The 22595-nt window shown below is 36.7% G+C and overlaps 1 non-coding gene across 1 annotated transcript; it reads right to left on the bottom strand.

The window, feature by feature from the left end:
• Positions 1 to 22112: 22112 nt before the first annotated feature.
• TRNAI-UAU (transfer RNA isoleucine (anticodon UAU)) lies at positions 22113 to 22186 on the bottom strand. The gene has a single exon. It is a non-coding gene; the product is annotated as a tRNA-Ile (tRNA).
• Positions 22187 to 22595: the final 409 nt, after the last annotated feature.

Below are 22595 nucleotides of genomic sequence, written 5' to 3'. Positions count from 1 at the left end.
CTGGAATCTTGGTCCCTGACTTCCCTGCCCTGAAAACCTTGATCTAAAAGGAGTTGGGCAATCCATACTGTGATGTCCAAATCCTTGATAGTTATAGCATTTCGCTTCTTTGTTTAAGGGTGGAACTTCTGAAGTTGAATTCCAGGGCATTGCGTTGGGAAAAAGACCTTTCTTCCATTCTGGAACTTCCCATATCTTGAGTTTGACCTTGTTGTCTCTTAGGCGGTGGAAAGTTGGAATCACCTTCCGGAGCTCAAAATCTTTTGAAAGATGATGGTCCGAGCTTCGGCGGGACCTTGACATCAAAGGCCTTGGCAAAATCCTTCGCCATCTGCACTACTTCAGCCATGGAAATTGGCTTGGCATTCTTCACTAGGATATTCAAAGGCATGTTCAGTCTCCAAATGAACCTGGCTATCAGTCGTTCTTCATTCAACGGTGGCAAGTACTTGAGGAGGAGAGCGAACGCTTGTTGGTGATACACTTCAATAGTTTTGCTTCCCTGGGTTAATTCTAAGAATTTATTCATCTTGGTTTCCAAAAAGCCGGGAGGATAGAATCTCTTCCTTAGGTAAATCTTGAGATCATTCCATGTCTGGGTATTCCGATCCAGACGGTTTGTCTCACAGTGGTTTCTCCATGCCACCCTAGCTATTTCTACTATCTTCAGCCTTGCAAGAGCCATTTACTTTTCTCGTTGTACCCAGTGACATCGAAGTATTCTTCCATTGCTTTGATCCACTTCTCCATAGTCTCACCCAAGTTTTCCCCTTCACCCTTGAAAGGTCCAGGTTGCGATCTATGAAGAGGTTTATGAACATCCAAGTCGATCTCTTCCTTATCAAGTTGGGGGTTAACATTCCTACCATGACGACCTCAATCCATGATCCTATCAATACGAAAATTCTTGTTAAGTTCCTTTTTCCCAAATTAACGAAGACGCTCAGGTGAAAAGACCAACTTTATTTATAATTCAAATCCGACTTTAGATCCAACTAATTATGGGGTTCTTTAGATTGGTCAGCTGTAGGGTCCCTGTCCCCACCGCGCAACGAATTTAGGGGTACTAGTAGTGGAAGTAGCACTTCTTGTGTGGGGCAAGGTCCCACACTCGGGGCCTCACCCAACGGATATCCGTACAAGAGACTAATCCATCGGTTCTTCCAAAACCAAACTTAGAAAAACTTTCCTTGCCCAGAAAGCACGAGCGAATCCTCCAAGATAACTTTTCTCTAACGTAGTCAAAAGCCTTAACTAACTGAACTGATTTGATCGAACTCATAAGTCCCATAGTCAGATCAAGGGAAAGATTGCACTTGGATCATAGAGACCAACACTTTTTTTCTCATTGAGAGGCACAGCCGTTGATTCTTTTCCATAGAACAATTTTTATCCGGGATTTACTTCATCTATCGCACTAACAGAAATTTAGTCTCATTTTAGGGATCCATCAGTCCAGCCTAACCAGTCCCATGGGTTAGCCAACCGCCCAACCATTGTAGTGATGGGATCCAATTAAGAATTTGGTTAGGTTGTCCCGGGTACCAGGGAAAAGAGTTCCCAGGCCCCCTAGCCGGATATTCATGCAAACTTAAAACTAGTCACACCACTTACACACCCAATATGAAATTGCCTTTTTCACAGATTCAACAGTCCTTAAAATAATCATTTAATGAAACCATAGTATCACTGATCATAATCCTCTAATTATCCAGTTGAATCCTTATTTCCAAACATTCCTTCATCGGTGTACCTATGGCATCATTGGCAACCAGAACGCTCACCAACTGTTCACTCAGGTGCCTTTTCCATAGTTCCTAGCTCATAGTAACCAGCAATATATTCACATATCAAAGTGGAGTCTCCGTTGAAGATCAGCAAGATCAACCAATGGATCCATATAAAAGAGCCATGGACTCATCTGTTGATGAGGACCAGTAAGGTCAATCAACCAGATCCATGCCTGAATTCAGAAAACAACTCTTACTCCTTATTTCAATATCTTCCCCGACGTACTTGTGGGTATCTTCGGCGACCCAGAGCCCGAGCACCGTATGGTTAGCACCCTCTAGGATCCTTCGTAGGTCACCTAGCACTTCACTCATAGGCCCCTTCTTTGGTCCCTCATCCACTGTACCGGAAGCTCACCATTTCAATCAAACCGAGGCTGGTCAAGACCTCGACCGACCTTGTTACGTGAGACGTCCTCTGATGACTCTCCGTCCAGCAGTTGCAACTTTAACAGATAGGTCTCCAGACCTCATTTACAAGACGGTCAAAATACTTCCCCAGCAATCTTGACATAAAACAGTCATTTAAAAACAGATTTCACATACAAATACAATTCCAACAATATTTCCATCTTTTCTCATTACTCCACATCCTTTCACATTAGTCCCCATTTTTTCTCATCTTCCCACAATTTTATTTTCTTCATCGATCTCTATCACATCACATCATTCCCACATCAAATCACATCTAATCGCATCATCCATGCATCAGTCCACATCATCCATACATCCATCCACATCAACCACATCAATCCACATCATTCACTCTTCATACACACCAATCCACATCATCCACTCTTCATACACACCAATCCACATCATTCACTCTTCATACACACCAATCCACATCATCCACATCAATTTATATCATCCACTCTTCAATCCACATCATCCACTCTTCAATCCACATCATCCACTCTTCAATTTATATCATCCACTCTTCAATCCACATCATCCACTCTTCAATCCACATCATCCACATTAATCCACATCATTCACTCCTCATACACACCAATCCACATCATTCACTCCTCATACACACTAATCCATATCATTCACTCCTTAATTTATATCATCCACTCTTCAATCCACATCAATCCACATCTTTCATACATCCATCCACATCAATCCACATCATCTATACATCCATCTACATCAATCCACATTCATTTCATAAATATTCCCATTCTCTTCTAATCACATCTTTTTCTATCTCATCACTTATTTCCTCATTTATCCTCATCAGATCTCATCCACTTGCATCTACCCATATCTCATCACTTCACATACATTAACATCTATCCAGTTTACATCGCATCTTATCACATTCATTTCACATCACATCTCATTCATTCACATCTCGATTCACAAGCGAACACATTCATTCATGTCCCTTATCTTTCATTCATATCCCGATTCACATATCACATCTATTCACATCCCTTATCATTTATCCACATCTCGATTCACATCACATCCCATCTATTCACATCCCGATTCACATGCTATCACATTCATTCACATCCTATATCATTCATTCATATTTATCTGATTCACATCATATCCCATCTATTCACATCCCTTATCATTTATTCACATCCTATATCATTCATTCGTATTTATCTGATTCACATAACATCCCTTGTCATTCATTCACATCCCGATTCACATGCTATCACATTCATTCACATCCTATATCACATATTCATATTTATCTGATTCACATCACATCTCATCACATCTATTTACCTCTCATTCTCATCACATATGTTTACCTCTCATTCTCATTACTTCTATTCTCATCACATCCATTTATAGAATGTAAGAGAATTCTTATTTTTAATATAAAGATTCTTTACACATCTCTTTATACATAAGAACAACTTCAGTGGGAAATAACACTTTTATAAAAATCCGTTTATGCATCAATTTATGCATAAATTCAATTTTAAGGAGAATAACACTTTCGAAATAAAAAAAATCTTTCATGCATCTTTCTATGCATAAATTCAATTTTAATGAGAATAACTCTTTTGAAATAAAAATAAATTTCTTTATGCATCTTTCTATGCATAAAATCAAAATTGATGAGAATAACTCTTTTGAAATAAAAATAAATTTCTTTATGCATCTTTCTATGCATAAATTTAAATCTAATGAAAATCACTCTTTTATAATAAAAAAATAACAAATATGCATCCTTCTATGCATAGAATTTAAATCTAATGAAAATCACTCTTTTATAATAAAAAAAATAAATATGCATCCTTCTATGCATATAATTTAAATCTAATAGAAATAACACTTTTATAATAAAATTATTTCTACTATGCATTTTTCTATGCATAGAATGAAAATAACACTTTTAGAATACACAAACAATGGGGATTACTCTTTTTGAATAATAAAAGGTAATACTTATTCCACAAAATTTAAGAATATTTTGCCATAACCTCCTTTGTATGGCTGACCATTTTTAAAATTTTTCTATTCTTAATTTACTTAAAAATTATCCCCAAATGGTTTAAAGCATCCTAAACTAATCAAATTCCACTTTTAAAAGAGAAACAATATGAAAAGTTTAATTTAGAATGCTTTAAACCAATTGGGGATAATTCCTAAGTAGATTAAGGTTAGAAAAATTAAAAAATGGTCAGCTATACAAAGGAGGTTATGGTAAAATTTTCTAAAAATTTGTGAAATAAATTTCATCTTTTATTAATCAAAAAGAGTAATCTCCATCGTTTGTGTATTCTAAAAGTGTCATTTTCACTCATACATAGAAAGATGCATATTGATTATTATTATTTAATTATAAAAGAGTGATTTTTAATAGAATTAAATTCTATGCTTAGAAAGTTGCATATTGATTATTTTTTTATTATAAAAGAGTGATTTTCAATAGAATTAAGTTCTATGCATAGAAAGATGCATATTGATTATTATTTTTATTAAAAAAGAGTGATTTTTAATAGAATTAAATTCTATGCATAGAAATATGCATATTGATTATTTTTTATTATAAAAAAGTGATTTTTAATAGAATTAAATTCTATGCATAGAAAGATGCATATTAATGATTTTTTTATTATAAAAGAGTGATTTTTAATAGAATTAAATTCTATGCATAGAAAGATGCATATTGATTATTTTTTTAAATTATAAAAGAGTGATTTTTAATAGAATTAAATTCTATGCATAGAAAGATGCTTATTGATTATATTTTTTTATTACAAAAGTGTTACTTTTATCAAAATGGAATATATGCATAAATAGATGCATAAAAGAATATTTTTAATTATAAAAGTGTTACTTTCATAAAAATGGATAAATAGATGCATAAAAGAATATTTTTTTAAATTATAAAAGTGTTACTTTCATCAAAATGGATTTTATGCATAAATAGATGCATAAAAGAATTTTTTTTATTATAAAAGTGTTACTTTCATCAAAATGGATTTTTATGCATAGATAGATGCACAAACAAATATTTTTATTATAAAAGTGTTACTTTCATTAAAATGGATTTTTATGCATAAAATGATGCATAAAAGAAATTTTTTTAATTATAAAAGTATTACTTTCACTAATATTGATTTTTATGCATAAAATGATGCATAAAAGATTTTTTTTATTTACAAAAATGTTGCTTTCACCAATATTGATTTTTATGCATAAAATGATGCATAAAAGAAATTTTTTATCAAAATAAGAGTTCACTTTAATCCTATGTTTAAATCCCATGAATATTGGAAAAATGAATAAGTAAATACTCAGTGAAGGAAAATTATACCGTTTTATATTCTCTAGGATGGTAATGAGAAAATTGAGAAAAACTATCGAAGTCGAAATTTTAGATAAATGACTTATTTATTCCTCATAGGAATTCATGTTTAGTTTCGAATTCAGTAAAAATATTACCTGCGAGAAAGATAGTTCAGGGAGCATTTGGTATATGTGTTCTAAAAAGGGAAATTCGGTTGCAACAGCTGGCGGGGAGAGTTCAAAGGACGACTCACGCGGCAAAGCCTGCCCAGGTCTTGACCAGCCTCGGTATGGTTAAAATGGTGCACTTCTGGTACGATGGATGAGGGCCGACGAAGCGGTCCCTGAGTGAAGTGCTAGGACACTTAAGGAGGATCCTGGAGGGTTCTGACCAGGCGATGCACGGGCTCGCGGTGCCGAGGACACCCATGTGTATGTCATGGAAGATATATATGTATAATGATGAGAAACTTATTGTAATCTGTTATTACTGGATCTCGTTGTTGACCTGCTGGTCTCAACGGAGAGTCCAGAGTGATACTGTTTTGTGAGAAACAAGGATTGAATGGAAATTTTGAGTTGTGACATCTGTACCCAGTAATTGTTTGTCAATGGATTGTTTTATAAATTAAAGTTTAAAGAGGAGTGTGTGAGTATCTGTATTCTAAAGCAAAAGTTAAGAAAGGCTTTCAATTATGGGTGGGTGAGTACTTGTCTGGTTCTACTATTCCAGTGGTTGGGCGGTGGCTAACCCATGGGCCGAATGGGGTTAGGCTGGAATCAGTAGAGTTTTAATAATAAAATTGATTAATAAGATTACGCCTAGACCTTGAGTAGTTAATTAAAAGCCTGAAGACTTCTCAAATAAATAGATCAACGGCTGTGCCTAATTCAATTAAAAGCCTGAAGACTTCTCAAATAAATAGATCAACGGCTGTGCCTAATTCAATTAGAAAAAAAGCATTGATTCCTTCAAGTTAAGTCTGGTATAGTTTCCTTCAAGTTAAGTCTGGTATAGTTTCGCTTCTATCCGGTTTATTCAGATGAAAGTTAGTTCAGTTTTGACCTCGTTAGAAAAATTCGTTAAGAAATTCAAAATAGTGGAATCGTCCCCACTTTCCGGGCATGGAAAATTTTCTCAGTTTCGGTTTTCGGAATGACCACCAGCTTAGTCTCGTGGGTGCCTGGACATTCGAGGGCAAGGCCCCGAGTGGGAAACCCTACCCCGCGCAGGAGGGAGCTGCTTCCGCTCTGCTGGCAATCGAGAATCCGGTGCGCGAAGGGGCCAGTGGAATCTCACACACTTCTTGCGTAGGGCAGAACCTCTCACTTGGAACCTCGCCCATGGATATCCAAGGACAAGAGACTAATCCCTTGGCTCTTCCAAAACCGAACCCGAAAAAACTTCCCTCGCCTAGCAGACAGGCAATTCCTCCAGGATATTTTATTCTAATGTAGTCAAGGTCTTCACTACTACCAAACTGATCCGACCAAACCCGTAAGTCTCGTGGTCAGATGAAGGAAGAGACTTGCACTTGGATCATAGAGACCAGCATTTTTTTTCTGGTCAAGAGGCACAGCCGTTGATTCTTTTTCATAGAACAAGGACTATCCGGGATTTACTTCATCTATCGTAACCTAACAGAATTGAGTCTCATTTTAGGGATCCATCAGTCCAACCTAACCCCATCCAATCCCATGGGTTAGCCAACCGCCCAACCACTGTAGTGATAGGATCCATTTAGGAATTTGGTTATGTTTTGCCCCGGGTAGTACCAGGGAAAAGAGTTCCCAGGCCCCCTAGCCGACGCTTCAAGCAAACTTCAAGATAGTCACACCACTTACACACCCAATATGAAATCGCCTATTTCACAAATTCAGCTGTCTTTAAAACAATCTTTTAATGAAACCATAGTATCACTGATCTTAATCCTCCAAAATATCTAGCTTGAATTCTAATTTCCAATCATTCCTTCATTGGTGTACCTATGGCATCATTGGCAATCAAAACGCTCGCCACATGTTCACTCAGGGGCCTTTTCAATAGTTCCTAGCTCATAGTACCCGGAAATATAATCACATAAGAAAAATCTAGATGGACTCTCCGTTGAAGATCAGCAAGATCAACCAACAAATCCATATAAAAGAGTCATGGACTCATCCGTTGAGGACCAGCAAGACCAATCACCCAGATCCATACCCAAGTTTAGAAAACAACTCTAACTCCTTATTCCATTTTCTTCCTCGATGCACGCGTGGTTATCTTCGGGAACCCAGAGCCTGAGCACCGTATGGTTAGCACCCTCTAGGCTCCTTCGCAGGTCACCTAGCGCTTCACTCATAGGCCGCTTCCTTGGTCCCTCATCCACCATACCAGAAGCTCACCATTTAAATCTAACCGAGGCTGGTCAAGACCTCGACCGATCTTGCTACGCGAGACGTCCTCCATTGACTCTCCACCATCAGCTGTTGCAACTTTATCACTTACGTCTCCACGACCTCATTCACAAGATGGTCAAAATGCTTCCCCAGCATTCTTTGCTAATTGCTTGGCCTAGTTAAAGGTACTTTTTCTCAATGAATATTTTCATATTCTTTCTCAAATTTCTCAAGTGAAATATATTCAACATTCTTATTTTTGAGTAAAAGATTCATGGGATTTACAAAAATCAATTCTACCCATATTTTTTAATAAAATGAATAATGCTCAAAATTCCACTTTTGATAATTACTCATAATTTGAATTATGCCGAAAATCCTCTTTTTCCATTTAATTACTTGGATCTCAAATATCATGGGAATTCCTCTTTTTTGTATAAAAATAAATTTACCAAAAAACTCCTTTTTGTATAAAAATAAATTTACCAAAATTTACTCTTTTCTCATAATCAATTAATTATGAAAAAGTACAAAAAAAACTTATTTCTCATGAATATGATAAAAATCATTATTTTTGCATAGGTGTCCAATCCTAGAATATGGTAGGAAGTCCTCTTTTAGCATTATGCATAAAAATAAGATATGTATTATTTTCTGAAAATTCTGCCATAGCTTCACTCTGCTAATTCTCATGAATATGATGAAAATCATTATTTTTGCATAGGTGTCCAATCCTAGAATATGGTAGGAAGTCCTCTTTTAGCATTATGCATAAAAATAAGATATGTATTATTTTTTGAAAATTCTGCCATAGCTTCACTCTGCTATTACTGATAATTCTCAATTTTTTTCTAAAGAATAAAAGCTTCTAATGAAAATATGATAGTAGTTCCTCTTTTATACTTAAAATCAAACTATGAATTTAAATCATAAACATAACTATGATTATCCCACTAGATTAAGCTAATTTCAACATTCCTCTTTTTCCAAATTGTTAAGATAATCCATTTCTCATTTAGAATGAATTAGAGTAGTTTTCAACTACTCATAAACAATCTAAAAGAATTTACCATTATTTTAATAGAACAAAATCATGAAAATATCATTTCCTTAATCTCTAGCTTATCAAGCCTAGAGTTTAGCTTTGAATTAAGAGACTATCATTGAGAAGCATCCTTTTCCAAGGGATTTAGCCATAAAGATGGCTATTCTTTTAGAGAGAGAGATTTACTTAAAGAAAGTTTTACAATTTAAGCATAAAGGTTAACTTAATGCTAATTAAACATTAAGAAACTTAGGGAAAGCTTGATTTGAATTAAAACAATCATTTTAAAAGCTTCTCAAGCTTGAGAGGGGTTGAGAAGAAAGTTATTGAGAGAATTGAAAAAACCATAAAAATTGATTTTACCTCCAAGTTTGGCTTGATTCTCTAATTGCAGCAGTGAAGCCCCCGACCAATCAATTGGTCCACCAAGAGGAGAAGAGAAACTCCAAGAGTTGTTGTAGAGAGAGAGAGAGAGCTTCAAGCTCCCAAGAGAGAGGATAATTTAAGGGATAATAGAAAATATGATTCTTTTAATATAATATTGGCATGGTATAGCTCCAATATGAAAATACAAAGAAATGAGGGTCTTTTTATAGGTGAGGGAGGCCACTAACCAAGTCCAACTGGGTTCTAAAATTTTCAAGGTTCAGTTTGACTCAATTTGGACAAGATTTGGACCAGTTTGGCTCCCTTTATTATTTGGTTTGATCCAAGAGAGAGGAGAGATGAAAATATCACAATTTTTTTGAATTAAAAACCCTTCCACACATGTGGAATAGGTGCTCACCTCAAGAGTCCCCCTTTCCTTATTACCAAGGTGTCAAAAATGCATCATTCTTCCAAAATATCTCATTTTTTGAGTAATATCTCATAATTTTTAACTAATAAACCTTGTACTCAGTCAACTCTTTATCTTATGTGAGCATTTACTCATTTTTGGGTATTTTCTTTTATTCTTTGGATTTATCTCATCCCAACACTTGGATTAATCCAATTGGCCCATTGGAACCTTAATTGGACCATAATCTAAATTTTTTGAAAATGTAGACCCTTAGGCTAAGGTCCCTTATACCAATTTCAATTAGTTCCTAATGCACATTGGAAAGTTCATTTTGAACTTTTGTTTCAGGGGAATCTATTTTAGACACTAGGAGGATTTTTATATCCAAAGATATCTCAATTTAGGATTATCTCTCTAGGCCAAAATAGGGGAAAACAAGATCTTTCTTCTATTTCAGAGAGGGGAATAATTACAAGAACAGAAGGGGAGGTTCTTACACCTTTACACCTCAAAAGCTGGAGGGAGGAATCTTACACAAAATGACATTGTATGCCTGTCAAGATGACATGTATCCCTGTCAAGATGGCTATACCATCATCTTGCTGCATACCCAAATAGATGACATGTGAAAAAGGATAATCAAAATTTTCTTATTTGTCATTCTTTCTATGTAGATGACATGTATTGACATACACCAATGAGGATTTCATTGACAGTCTTCAAGATTGACCATGCCTCAAATTTTGGGATATCACATCGTGGTCTTTTACACTACTATTTGGGTATGCAGCAAGATGATGGTATAGTCATTAATAAGCAGTCAAAATATCTCAATGTATTGCTCAAGAGGTTCAACATGGAAAGTTACAAATCGATTTCTACACCAATGGAACTTGCTGTAAAACTTAGTCTATAAGATATCAAACCATTCAACATAACCACTTATGATCAAGCTGTTTTTGGGATGCCTAATCTACTTGTGTAATCATGGCTAGACATCCAGTATGGTGTGTCATAACTTTCAAAGTTCATGCATTGCCCAGGAACTAGCATTGACAGAGGCAGTTAAACATATCTTTCAATACTTGCAAGGCACTCAATATCTTGGATTGTTCTATGCCAAGGGGGGTGATTTAGAACTACAAGCCTTCAATTATTATGATTGGGTAGGAGATTATGATAATATGATGGTCCACATCTAGAAATTATTTCTTTCTTGGCAATTTGTACATATCTTGGCTAAGCAAGAAACAACCAACTGTGGGAACCTCATCTTGTGAAGCTGAATATACATTAGCATTCACTGTGATAGTTAAATGTGTATGGTTGAGAAGATTAATGGAGGATCTTTGTGTCCCTTCAAATACCCCTAATCCTATTTTCATTGATAGTCAAAGTGCAATAGAAATTGCAAAGAATCCTATCTATCATGCCAAGACCAAGCACATCTAAGTGCATTACTATGTCAGAGAGAGGCCCCATGCAGGAGAGATCAATCTGATCTCTTGTAGTACACATGATAATGTGGTAGATCTTTTCACTAAAGCCTTATCATGTGCAAATTTTGAGGCCTTATGCAAAGCTTTGGGCCTGTTCCCTTTCAGAGACTGATATGCAATCTTTGTAAACGTCACTTTTGTACTATAGAGGGGTTTGTTAGATATTTGGTAGTATATCACCCCGTGAGGTCATGCACTTATGCCATGGGCACTTTTGTTCCACTGGGATTTTCCCATGGCCATCTAGGTGTGAACGAACACCTTAGGGTTAGCTACTATATAAGCAAAGGATCATGTCTCTCATGCCATGACCAAGCACAACAAAATGCATTATCTCTTGCCATCTAGGTGTGAATGGACACCTTTGGGTTAGCTACTATATAAGCAAAGGATCATGTCTCTCATGCCATGACCAAGCACATTGAAATGCAAGGGAGATCAATCTGATCTATTGTATTACACATTATAATGTGGTAGACCTTTTCACTAAAGCCTTACCACATAAAAAGTTTTAGGCCTTTTGCAAATCTTTGGGCCTCTTCTCTTTCAAAGACTGATCTACAAATCTCTGTAAACCTCACATTTGTACTAAGGGGGGTTTAATAGTATTTAATAGTACTTCACTGTGAGGTCATGCACTTATGCCATGGGAACTTTTGTCCCATTGGGTTTCCCTCATGGCCACCAAGTGTGAATGGACACCTTACGCTTAGCTCTAGCATATAAGCAACCTCATGTACAATTTAGGGTTTCTTACTCATTTATACTTGTTGTAGAGAGCCTTCATCTCTCTCCTTCATCTTTCCATTCTCTCTCACACTCTACACACTTGTGTTCTTGTCATTGAGCATTGTCTGTGTGTGACTCTGGCTCTCCATTATACGAGATACATTCATGTTTCTCTAAATAGTCTTTAATAGTAAATACAACTCATAATCCATCTGATGCAAACATAGAGGACAATGTGAATGACTCTAAGTTTATTAAAGTTGGCCTATATAACATGGACATTCTCCTAGATACGTTCAATTTTTTCTTGATTCATAAAGATTATATCTACTAATGGATATAGAAGAAATGGATTAGAGATCTACAAAATAATGTATTTATTGTCAAAGCTGATAAAATACATCGGAGAGAACTCAACTTCAAAGCTATGCCTAGGAAAATTATTGGAAATGCTAATGCAAGGGTGTGATTTATTGGTGAGCTTGCTTAGTGAGCTATTGAAAATGGTGAGATTTTGGATATGTCTTATCTTTTGTGTACTTATTAAGCTCATTGCACCCAGTCCATTGTATGCAAAAGAAAATATAAGTGAACTACCATTTGAGATAGCCAAATATAATGAAGAGTAAAAGACATACGTCATACCATCACGAGGAGACTATCTATAATCATTGCATTTCAATAAACAATAAATGGTCAGTGCATTTCAGGTTACTATTTAATTGTCCACCTTTATAAATAATGCACCATAAATATAATATGATCAACATAATCATGATTAAGTCAACCATAAATATAATATGATCAACATAATCATGATTAAGTCAACCATAAATATAATATGATCAACATACTCATGCTTAAGTCAACCATAAATATAATATGATCAACATACTCATGCTTAAGTCAACCATAAATCATAATACTAATCTTGTAGTTGTAATGCAAAAGCAAACATGATACACACATTTAAGATTAAGCATTTCAATGTAGGTAATATGATCTCCATAATGATGCTCAAGTTAATCTTAAATCATAATATTTTTTTAAATTCACAACATAAAACATAATATTCATGATAACCACAATCAATATTACTCATATTTTAATAACATTTACAACACAACATATTAATGTTTACCTCAACCAAAATCTCAATTCAAAAATAACAATCCCATCAGTTCAATCCAAATTAACAATCCCAAAAGGACAATGTTCACAATCCAATCCAAACTAACAATCCTAAAAGGATAATGTCCATAATCCCAAAAAGACAATGTCCACAATTCCAAAAAGACAATGTCCTCATGACTAACAATCCCAAAAAGACAATTTCTGCATGACTAATACTTTAAACTATGTGCTTGTGGTAAGACTTGGACGATTCTTTCTCTTGAGATTATGTGTATCACCACTTTGGATATTTCTCTTGATACATTTATTATAAATTTCCTTTTTTTTTTTTGACACACACGCATAGAAGCGCATCATAAGTTCACATACTCTTGCTATGCATCCGCATCCTGCACATCAAACACTATATCATCCTTCTTTGCCAACAACCATCTCTCAAAAATGGTCACAAGATACACATACAAAGGTCACACACATTGAATACTCTCCCATACTTAGAAGCTCACACACATTTACTCTCCCACACATACCAGGTTGCACATACTTTTCCATACATAGAAGCTTACACACATATACTCTCCCACATATACAAGGTCCAGGAACATATGTACAATCACACATATATATATATATATATATATATATATATATATATATATATATATATATATATATATTTGATTCATAATTAATAAGTGATAAAAATAACAATTCTAAGAGAACATGTACGTAGTTGCAAAAGAATGATGACCGTTCAACCCCGCCAAGATATGGCCTGCTTGAACCACTAGTGCATGTTGGATTGATATTAGGTGGCAAATCTAGGGTCAAGCTTTTTGTTGCATGAAATCTTCTCTCCTTCTCTATCCATCCATGGCCTTGGGTATCCTTTTCAATGAAAGAGATACACCACTAAAGTAACCACCTATATGAAGATACAGGAAATCAAATGAAAACGCTTCACTTACATAGAGGTACACATAAACTTACTTTCTTACTATATATACGCTCACTTATGTACATAAAAACACTTACATATGTACATACATACATACATACATACATATATATATATATATATATATGTGTGTGTGTGTGTGTGTGTGTGTGTGTATATATATATATATATATATATATATATATATATATATATATATATAAAAGCTTACTATGCGCTTACATACATATATGCTTACTATGCGCTTACATACATATATGCTTACTATGCGGTTATATACATATATGCTTACTATGCGCTTACATACATATATGCTTACTAACATATAAGATTGGTATCTTATGTTTTCAACTTACATTTTGGGTAAAATCCTCATGATAATAACCAAGCCATAAGCCAAGAGACAAGCAATGGTTCAACTCAAAGCCAACCACCTTGGCACACTCCACGGCCATAGGCACATGCTCCATAATGGTGGTGAACACAGACCACCCTTGGTCACACAAGAACCAATCTGCTAATCAAAAAAACAACTTCACAATCTCTCTTCTATATGAATAATCCATACAGGAATGCTACCCTCATTGTGGAACCATTTGGGTGTACCAATGATGTTGGCAGATCGGCCCAAGCAAACTTTGCTACACACTTGCTTGGTGATCCCTTCAAAGTTAGTCCCTCCATGGCATGTGCATGTATAAAATGTACCAGTTTCTTCATTGATCTATCATCCCAACAAAACATAAGTTCGTGCAAAGTAATGCTTTATAAATAAGGAAGAAATGAGAGGGTGTAAACATTGATAAATATTCGTTCTCAACTAAATTGGCATACTTATTTGGTTGTTCAATTGAGCATGCCATCCAAATGATGCACCCATGAACAGGATGAACAAAAGCAAATGTTGCTCCACGATCTCTTGCCATAGCACGATATGAAGAAAAATTTAGGATAAGCTAGTAAAAAACTTAGAGGTGACCATAAAACAAATCGTACCATTTTTAGCTTCATCTCCAATGTTAAAGCCCTGTACAAACATTAACTGGATTAGCTATAATCCATCTCAAAATTGTCTCATGAAACACGATCATGCACTAGAGCTACCTTCATTATCATCTGAGATACTTGAATCCATGCTTGCATGTCCACCACCACCGCCCTGTGCTCCACCACCACCTTGTGGTCCACCAACTCCATCTCTTAACAAGTCTCGGACCAATTTCATTTTAAGTTCTTGATCTCTATCCACATTAGGTGGTGGGTACGATGCAGACCCACGTGAAGGGTTTGTAATAGCACAAACACTCAAAAGGTATGCTAAATGTTAATACAACTAAAGTCAAGTACACTCAATATGATCGATCATGCATGAGATCGAGTTCAAATGTGTTTCCATGCATACCTTGGAAAAGAGCCTCTTCCCTTTCATGGCTCTTGTTTTGGGAGGGTTCTCAATCCACCACACGGGCAACGTACACGCTCCCAATCTGACAAACCCTCATCCTTCCATACACGAAGATACATGCAAGATGGACTCTCCCATGACAACCATTCATTTGTCTCATTTGGTTGTTGTATGAGCTGCCCACTCTCAATGAGATGTGACATCCACCTTTGAATCCCTAAAAGATACACAATCATCTCATTAAAAAATTCTAAGATACACAATCATCTCATTAAAAAATTCTAAGAGTAGAAAGTGACATAATGCATGTATTCTACACTTGAGCTTTACCTGTACACCAAATGGCAAGTGGTTTTTTCAATTATGGTTGATTTTCCATAGGCTCACCGTTATTCATTATAGCCTCCAAGTATGTAAAGGCTTTTTGGAAATGGCACATCCTCCTATCCTTGAAATATACCTCAGTGCCCTCTGGCAATGGCTCACCACCAATGTCTAGATCTTTGATAATCTCGAAATCCCTCATACAAGAATGGTATCCCTCATACAAGAATGGTATCAATATGTCTCCTTATTCATGTGAGTGTAGAAAGGCATATTATCTATTGGCATTCCCCAACTATCTCACACTTCTTTATACCTTGCTAATATTTACAAGAACACCTTTTTCCTACAAGGTTATTAGTGTTTTTTTAACATCCATATCCATGACAAAAGGCAAAAACAAGGATGAGAAACTCTGTGAAACTAAGACATACACCTTGTAGGACTAATTGTTGAAGCCCGTGATCCATTTTGCAAGTTTTCCTTCTTCACCGCCTTAATATTAATCCAATCAATGTTAAATAAGACTCAAGAAACTGGGAGCATTATTTGGATTAGCAATGGTAGCAGTTTTGTATGCCCTATTAATGAATCATTGCAAGACAATCACATAGAATCTTATTCAACATCTTTTAACTTTTCCCAATATACACACCTTTTCCACTGCTCTTAGAGAAAAAAGTATCGTTCTTTTCATATTCTTCATCTCCAAGTAGTTATCGATCAAGCATAGAAGTTTTTTCCATTAAGGCCTCATGGGAAATCCTCCAATGTAACACAAAGTAGACCACTCTTGGTAAGTCATCTCTGCGAAACAACCATGAATTAGTTTGGTGTCCTGACTACTAAACAAGTACCTTGAAGACCAACTAGGCCATCATGCAAGATGCATTGTTATACCAAGGTTTGATGACAGGTGCACTTGACAGGTGCACCTGTTATATCTAGAATAATTTCTCTTTCAATAATTTCTTGAGTTTCTAGTGGGAGAGATGCCATTATACTCTCTTTGTTTGCCAATCCAAACTTCTAAAACATATAGATCTCATTCCCAAGAGTGGTAGATGCATGAGGCCTTGTAATTCTACATATACAAAGCACTATAGATTCATTTACCCAAGAGTGAAAGGAACACGAATCCTCATAATTATACATAGATAAAATATCATTGCTCATCTACTTAGCGCCAATCTACAATGAGTGCTTGCTCACCAATTTACTCCACTGAGAGTGAGTAAGAGCTCTCCCTCTTGACCAGTTGTCCCTCTTGACCATGAGCCACATCCAAAAATTTGCACCTAACTCTTATGTATCTTGATCTCTCATTTGCATAAGCTACATACAATCAATGTTGTACAAAATTGAGGATAAATGGAAAACATATTCATCCTAAAATATATATAAAACCAAGGACTTATACTGCATAGTTCATGTAGTGTAAAAATGAATTCTACATCATACATATAACTTGGCAATTTTACCTTGAGTTTAGACCTTAACACTTACCCTCATTGATATGAGATAGCCAAGCTTTGAGGTGATGATTACCATCCCATACCAAAAACGTTTTGCCTCTTAAAATCCAACCAAGGAGCTCTTCTTTAACACAGTGTTGATTCTTGTCCACATTGGACCCCACTCTTGCACATCGTCATTAACTTGAACAAAGCCCTCCCCATACCTTTTCAAACTAATAAGAAATGGTGTAGTGGCCTCAATATAGCTAGCTCTGTCAAATCTATCCACCACAAGAGCGATCACATCCACTTGTGCCATCCTAACAGCCTCATTCACAACCAAACGACACAATAGAATTAGAGGTCTCTCTCTCTCTCTCTCTCTCTCTCTCTCTCTCTCTCTCTCTCTCTCTCTCTCTCTCTCATAACATAAACTTTGACAAGGAGTCTTGGAGAAGGCCAAGCTGCATCTGTGTTCCGAGCAGCCCTCAAGGAATGAGAGCTACTTGCTCTTGGTCTATATCCCTTTCATTATTTGCTACATTAGTAGCATTTTGTGTTAACTATAGTGCATCACTTGGTTCCACCATGTGATAGGGATGTTCTCACAAATTGGGACTATTAGTGATTCATCAGCCACTAAATGTTGGGTGCTGCTTACTTCCATCTCACTTGACAATCTCCTTTTTTGTGACCATAGGTTGTATCATGACATATACGTGAAACCATTCAATTCACACACAATTAGTAATCACATAGAACCCACTCTTGCATAGACATATACCTCAAGTACCCCAAACATAAGCAACATATACCTCAAGAACCCCAAACAACATGTTGACATTAGTGCAAAGAGGTGGTGAAACTATTCCTTATAGTACTGGTCATATGGTCTATTGTTAAGGTATATAATAATGAAGAGGGTACAAACAAAATTTTACTTGAGATGTCTCACCAACAATCACCAACTCAAAGTTTGGTTGTTGGATAATCAGTGTTGTGAAGACATAATCCATTTCAGATTTTGAAATATGTGCTTAGAGCCCAATGGCACTGTAGGACTTGAGGAGCCATCAAGAGCCACTACAAGAAGAACTGTGCAAGAAGAGAGCTAAAGCTAACCAAGTAGAGAACCGGCAAAGGCAGCTAATAGAGCTTAAAGAGGCCAACAAAGGGCTAGGATAGGAGGGGAAAGAATTAAAAAGAAATATGACCAGATAGGACCTGGAAGCCTAGCATACGCAGAGGAGCTAAACAGGGCCATAGAGAGACAAAGGAGCATTGAAGCACGTGACATAAAAAGAAATAAGCCTAGCATACGCAGAGGAGCTGAACAGGGCCATAGAGAGACAAAGGAGCATTGAAGCACATGACATAAAAGAATTAAAAAGAAATATAGCCCCAACAACACCTAAGAATAATTAGAGATGCCTAGAATAGAGCAAACAAGGACAAAGTGGACCTGGTGAAGGTCAAGGCACGATTGGCGGCAGTGCTAGTGTAGAATGCAAAGCTAGATCTAGAGTTGTGTAAAGGAGTGGGGGAAAATTATGACTAGCAGATCCGAGTGAGGAGGCAACAGTTCCTTGAGTAACAGACTTATCATGAGTCGGTCTTCTTGTTCTGTAACAACTTTGAGATGATTTCTTAGAAACGGGGATGTAAGGAGGAAAAGGCAAACTCTCCCAAGTATCTGATGATGCTATAGTGGTGTATGCATAAGAGTTGTTGAAAGAATATCTCCTAGGTTGATCATCTCTCTTGTTGCTACTCTGTATTGGATAATTCTCTCTCTCTCTGTGTTATATGAAAGAATATCTCCTAGGTTGATCATCTCTCTTGTTGCTACTCTGTATTGGATAATTCTCTCTCTCTCTGTGTTATATGAATGTCCATCTTTGTGTTATCCACCATTAGAAGGCATGCATGAGGTGGAAACTAACCCGCACATAGTCCTTGTTAACTCCCCTACGCATATGCAAACTGGTAGCTCAACGCTCGGCATTGGCTTGTTGCATTGGGCACAATAGAGTTAGTCGTTTCTCTTTAGGAGCTGACTAGGTGGTCCGGAACCATTGAAGTGTCGAGTCTTAATCGGACAGCGACATATTCACAAATTGGTGAAGAAATAAGCAAGTGAGGCAATCAGACATCCCTGCCTTGGATAGTTGGTTTAGTTGGTGGGAAATCCGTATCGCACACTCAACTTGTTTGTATGATAACTTCGATAATGTCTTTTAAGTTAAGTCTTAATACTTACAGATGTCAAAAGTTTAGGTTGTCTCTTCCGCGGAGCTACCAAACACACAAGGAAAAATCTTGTAGAGTCTAAACATGGGAGTTGGATGGCGGGAGAGGGTCATAAGAAAAAGATATCATTGTAAGATGCATGCGTTTTAGACATGGCCAACTCTCTATTACAAAGTGCAAAGCAGCATGCATACATGTTGGGAAACCAACCATATAGGATCTCGACCTAATCTAGAGACATTGATGGCCAGGATTTCTAATAGGAATGTTCCTCGTGCAGCAACTAAAGTGGCTCACCTTGTGCAAGGAGCAGTTGGTGGAACTCCAATGTATCAAGACACTCAGGTATTAGAAGGTGATAGGGAAATTGTGCATCACAAAAGAAGGCCATCTCATGTGGTTAATGTGGAGGATAACAATTCCCATTGTCTCGAGTACAATTATGAAAATAAAAAATTGACAACCAAGGGGGCGAGGACAATCTTTTTCACGGAGTAAGAGACAACACTTGAACATGACACACCAACAACACAACTCTGTTGTATGGTGGATGGAAGGTGTGTTATGGAGCAGTCCATCCATCGAACACAGTGGGCAATCAGGAGGACCCCTTTAGATAGTAGGGTGAAATGCCTAGAGTGGATCATTGAAGGAACAAGGAGAACAAAATGCAATAAAATCATCCACAATTGTTATATAGGTGTGCCATGTCCATGTTTCTTTTCAGAGAGAACTTATCCGGGAGACTAGGGAGCAAGAGGCCACAATTCATGTGGTTTTTTCCCTAGATGATATAATGCACTCTTGGCACCCAGATAGCAATATCTCACCCATACCAGTTTTGCCTTCTATTTGTCCCATCGAGGAGGGAACACAATTGACTCAAGAAGAGGCAAATACATTGGTCCGTGCTGGTTTTAGGTTGGTCCCACTACAGATGGTGTAGCTACTGAAATGTCACTGCATCCCGAGATGGAAACATCAAACATCGTAGGTGAAGGAACAGGGGAAGGCATTGGTGGTGCTGCATCAAAGACTCCTATGAGTGAATTCAATAGGATGGGCATGGACTCAGTTGGGAGAAGCAGAGTTCACATATGAAATGGCGAACATGCATTTCAAGAGAAGTAGAAAAGAGAATAGATTCTGCATTAACAATGGATCGCGCAGTACTGATTGAAAAGGTTGTTAGTCAATATGAGCATGATATATTTGAGATAGAAGGAGATCGACCAAATAAGAAGTCTTATGAAGTGCATATACAGTCTCAACCTTGGTGTACATGTGCAGATTTTTAGAAACGTGTACAAGGAAAAAAGTCTTATGTGGCATGCAAACACTACTACATATTCATGCGAGTTTTGGGGCTTCATCAGAATGAAAATATGTTTATGCACTAGCCAAAGATACCAAACCATAATGTGAGGGAATCTCTCTCTCGTCCCACGGACCTATCCGTGTGATATTACTTTTGTTGGAAAAGAGAAGATCTACGCTTATGACACTTACGCTTATGCTTTGATAATTTTTTAACACTTATGATTATATAGCTTTTTGGACAATGTAGAGTTGATATGTTGCGACACTCATAGTAGTTGAATAACATTTTGGATAACATAAGCCTTGTTATTATGTTTTTGATTATGTAGATCTGTCCACTTGCCATTGCCAAGTTCTTTCTCAATATGCAAAAATATATTTCCTTCGAGGGTTCTAAACAGTTGAATAATTTTTGGGATGCCATAATCCTAGTTATTATGTTTTTGATTATGTCAATATGTCCACTTGCCATTGCCAAGTTTTTTCAATATGCAAAAATATATTTGCTTCAAGGGTGCCGTGGTATCAAATAATGTTTATTAAATGGAGGTATTCTGGTAAAATATTTGGAGGAAAAACATGAGGCCTTTCTTAAAAGCTCGTTAGATTGTCTAAAGAGCTCTCGTGCTAAGCTCGCAAAAAAAAAAAAAAAAATCAATAAATAGCATGGACGTTCTCCTAGATACGTTCAAATTTTTCTTGATTCATATAAAGATTATATCTACGAATGGATATAGAAGAAATGGATTAGAGATCTACAAAATAATGTCTTCATTGTCAAAGCTGATAAGCTATGGCTAGGAAAATAATTGGGGTGGGAATGCGAATGCCGGAATTTGAGCGAGGTAGATCTCCTGCTTCTATAGATTTGAACACACATCTTTCCAACTCAGATGATGTAAGAGAGTCTTTGCCCGTAGAATCATCTTCAGATGGTTTTTGTTTCTATTAAACTATTAGATTGTGAACGAAATCCTTCTAGCAGCAAAACGCTCCCAAGGTACTTGAAAATAATTATCAAGATAATATTTTGTGTGGCATTATTAGTAGTATATAGGCACATTTCAAACCCAGTTCAAACAGTTTTTTTAAGGTAGGTCACAAACACAATTAAAAAAAGAATCTTGTGTATGTATACGACTTCTTGTTGCATGCTTCTCAATAAAATCAAGGCATTTCCCACTCAATTCACAAGAATTAGGCACACTGATGTTGTTAATCAAGGCGCGCACTATTTAGTCGCCGCTGTTACCGGGCGGGAGCGCACACAAAACAGTAGTCCCGGCGGGGCTCGAACCCGCGACCTTCGGCTCATAAGACCAACGCTCTAACCAACTGAGCTACGGGACTACACGAGAGAGTGCATACGTAACTTTGCAATACTAATGCTATATTCAAATTATTTTGTCACACAAGCAACAGCAGGCCAAGCCACCTTAGTTATTTCTCCAAGGGGGAAAAAGAAAGGTATCACCCAAGAACATTATCCGGACACAAACCACTAACGTAAAATGTTCACGGAACAAAAGGAGGACTTTTATCCCTCCTTTTAGGATCCAAAGCCAAGATGAAAATTCGATTCTAAGTTTGGCATTGAATTGGGCATGATGGATTGTCGGTGGTGGGGAAAAATGCTACGCTATTTTCTCTCTCTCTCTCTCTCTCTCTCTCTCTCTCTCTCTCTCTCTCTCTCTCTCTCTGCCAAAAGAGATGAATACATACTTGATGTGCCATGATGAACTCCTTAAATTGATTGGGC

This window comes from Cibotium barometz, chromosome 19, assembly GCF_041138505.1.
Source record: "Cibotium barometz isolate CiBa-2024 chromosome 19, ASM4113850v1, whole genome shotgun sequence".
In the NCBI taxonomy this organism is placed as follows: domain Eukaryota; kingdom Viridiplantae; phylum Streptophyta; class Polypodiopsida; order Cyatheales; family Cibotiaceae; genus Cibotium; species Cibotium barometz.
This window is presented reverse-complemented; position numbering and strand designations above follow the sequence as displayed.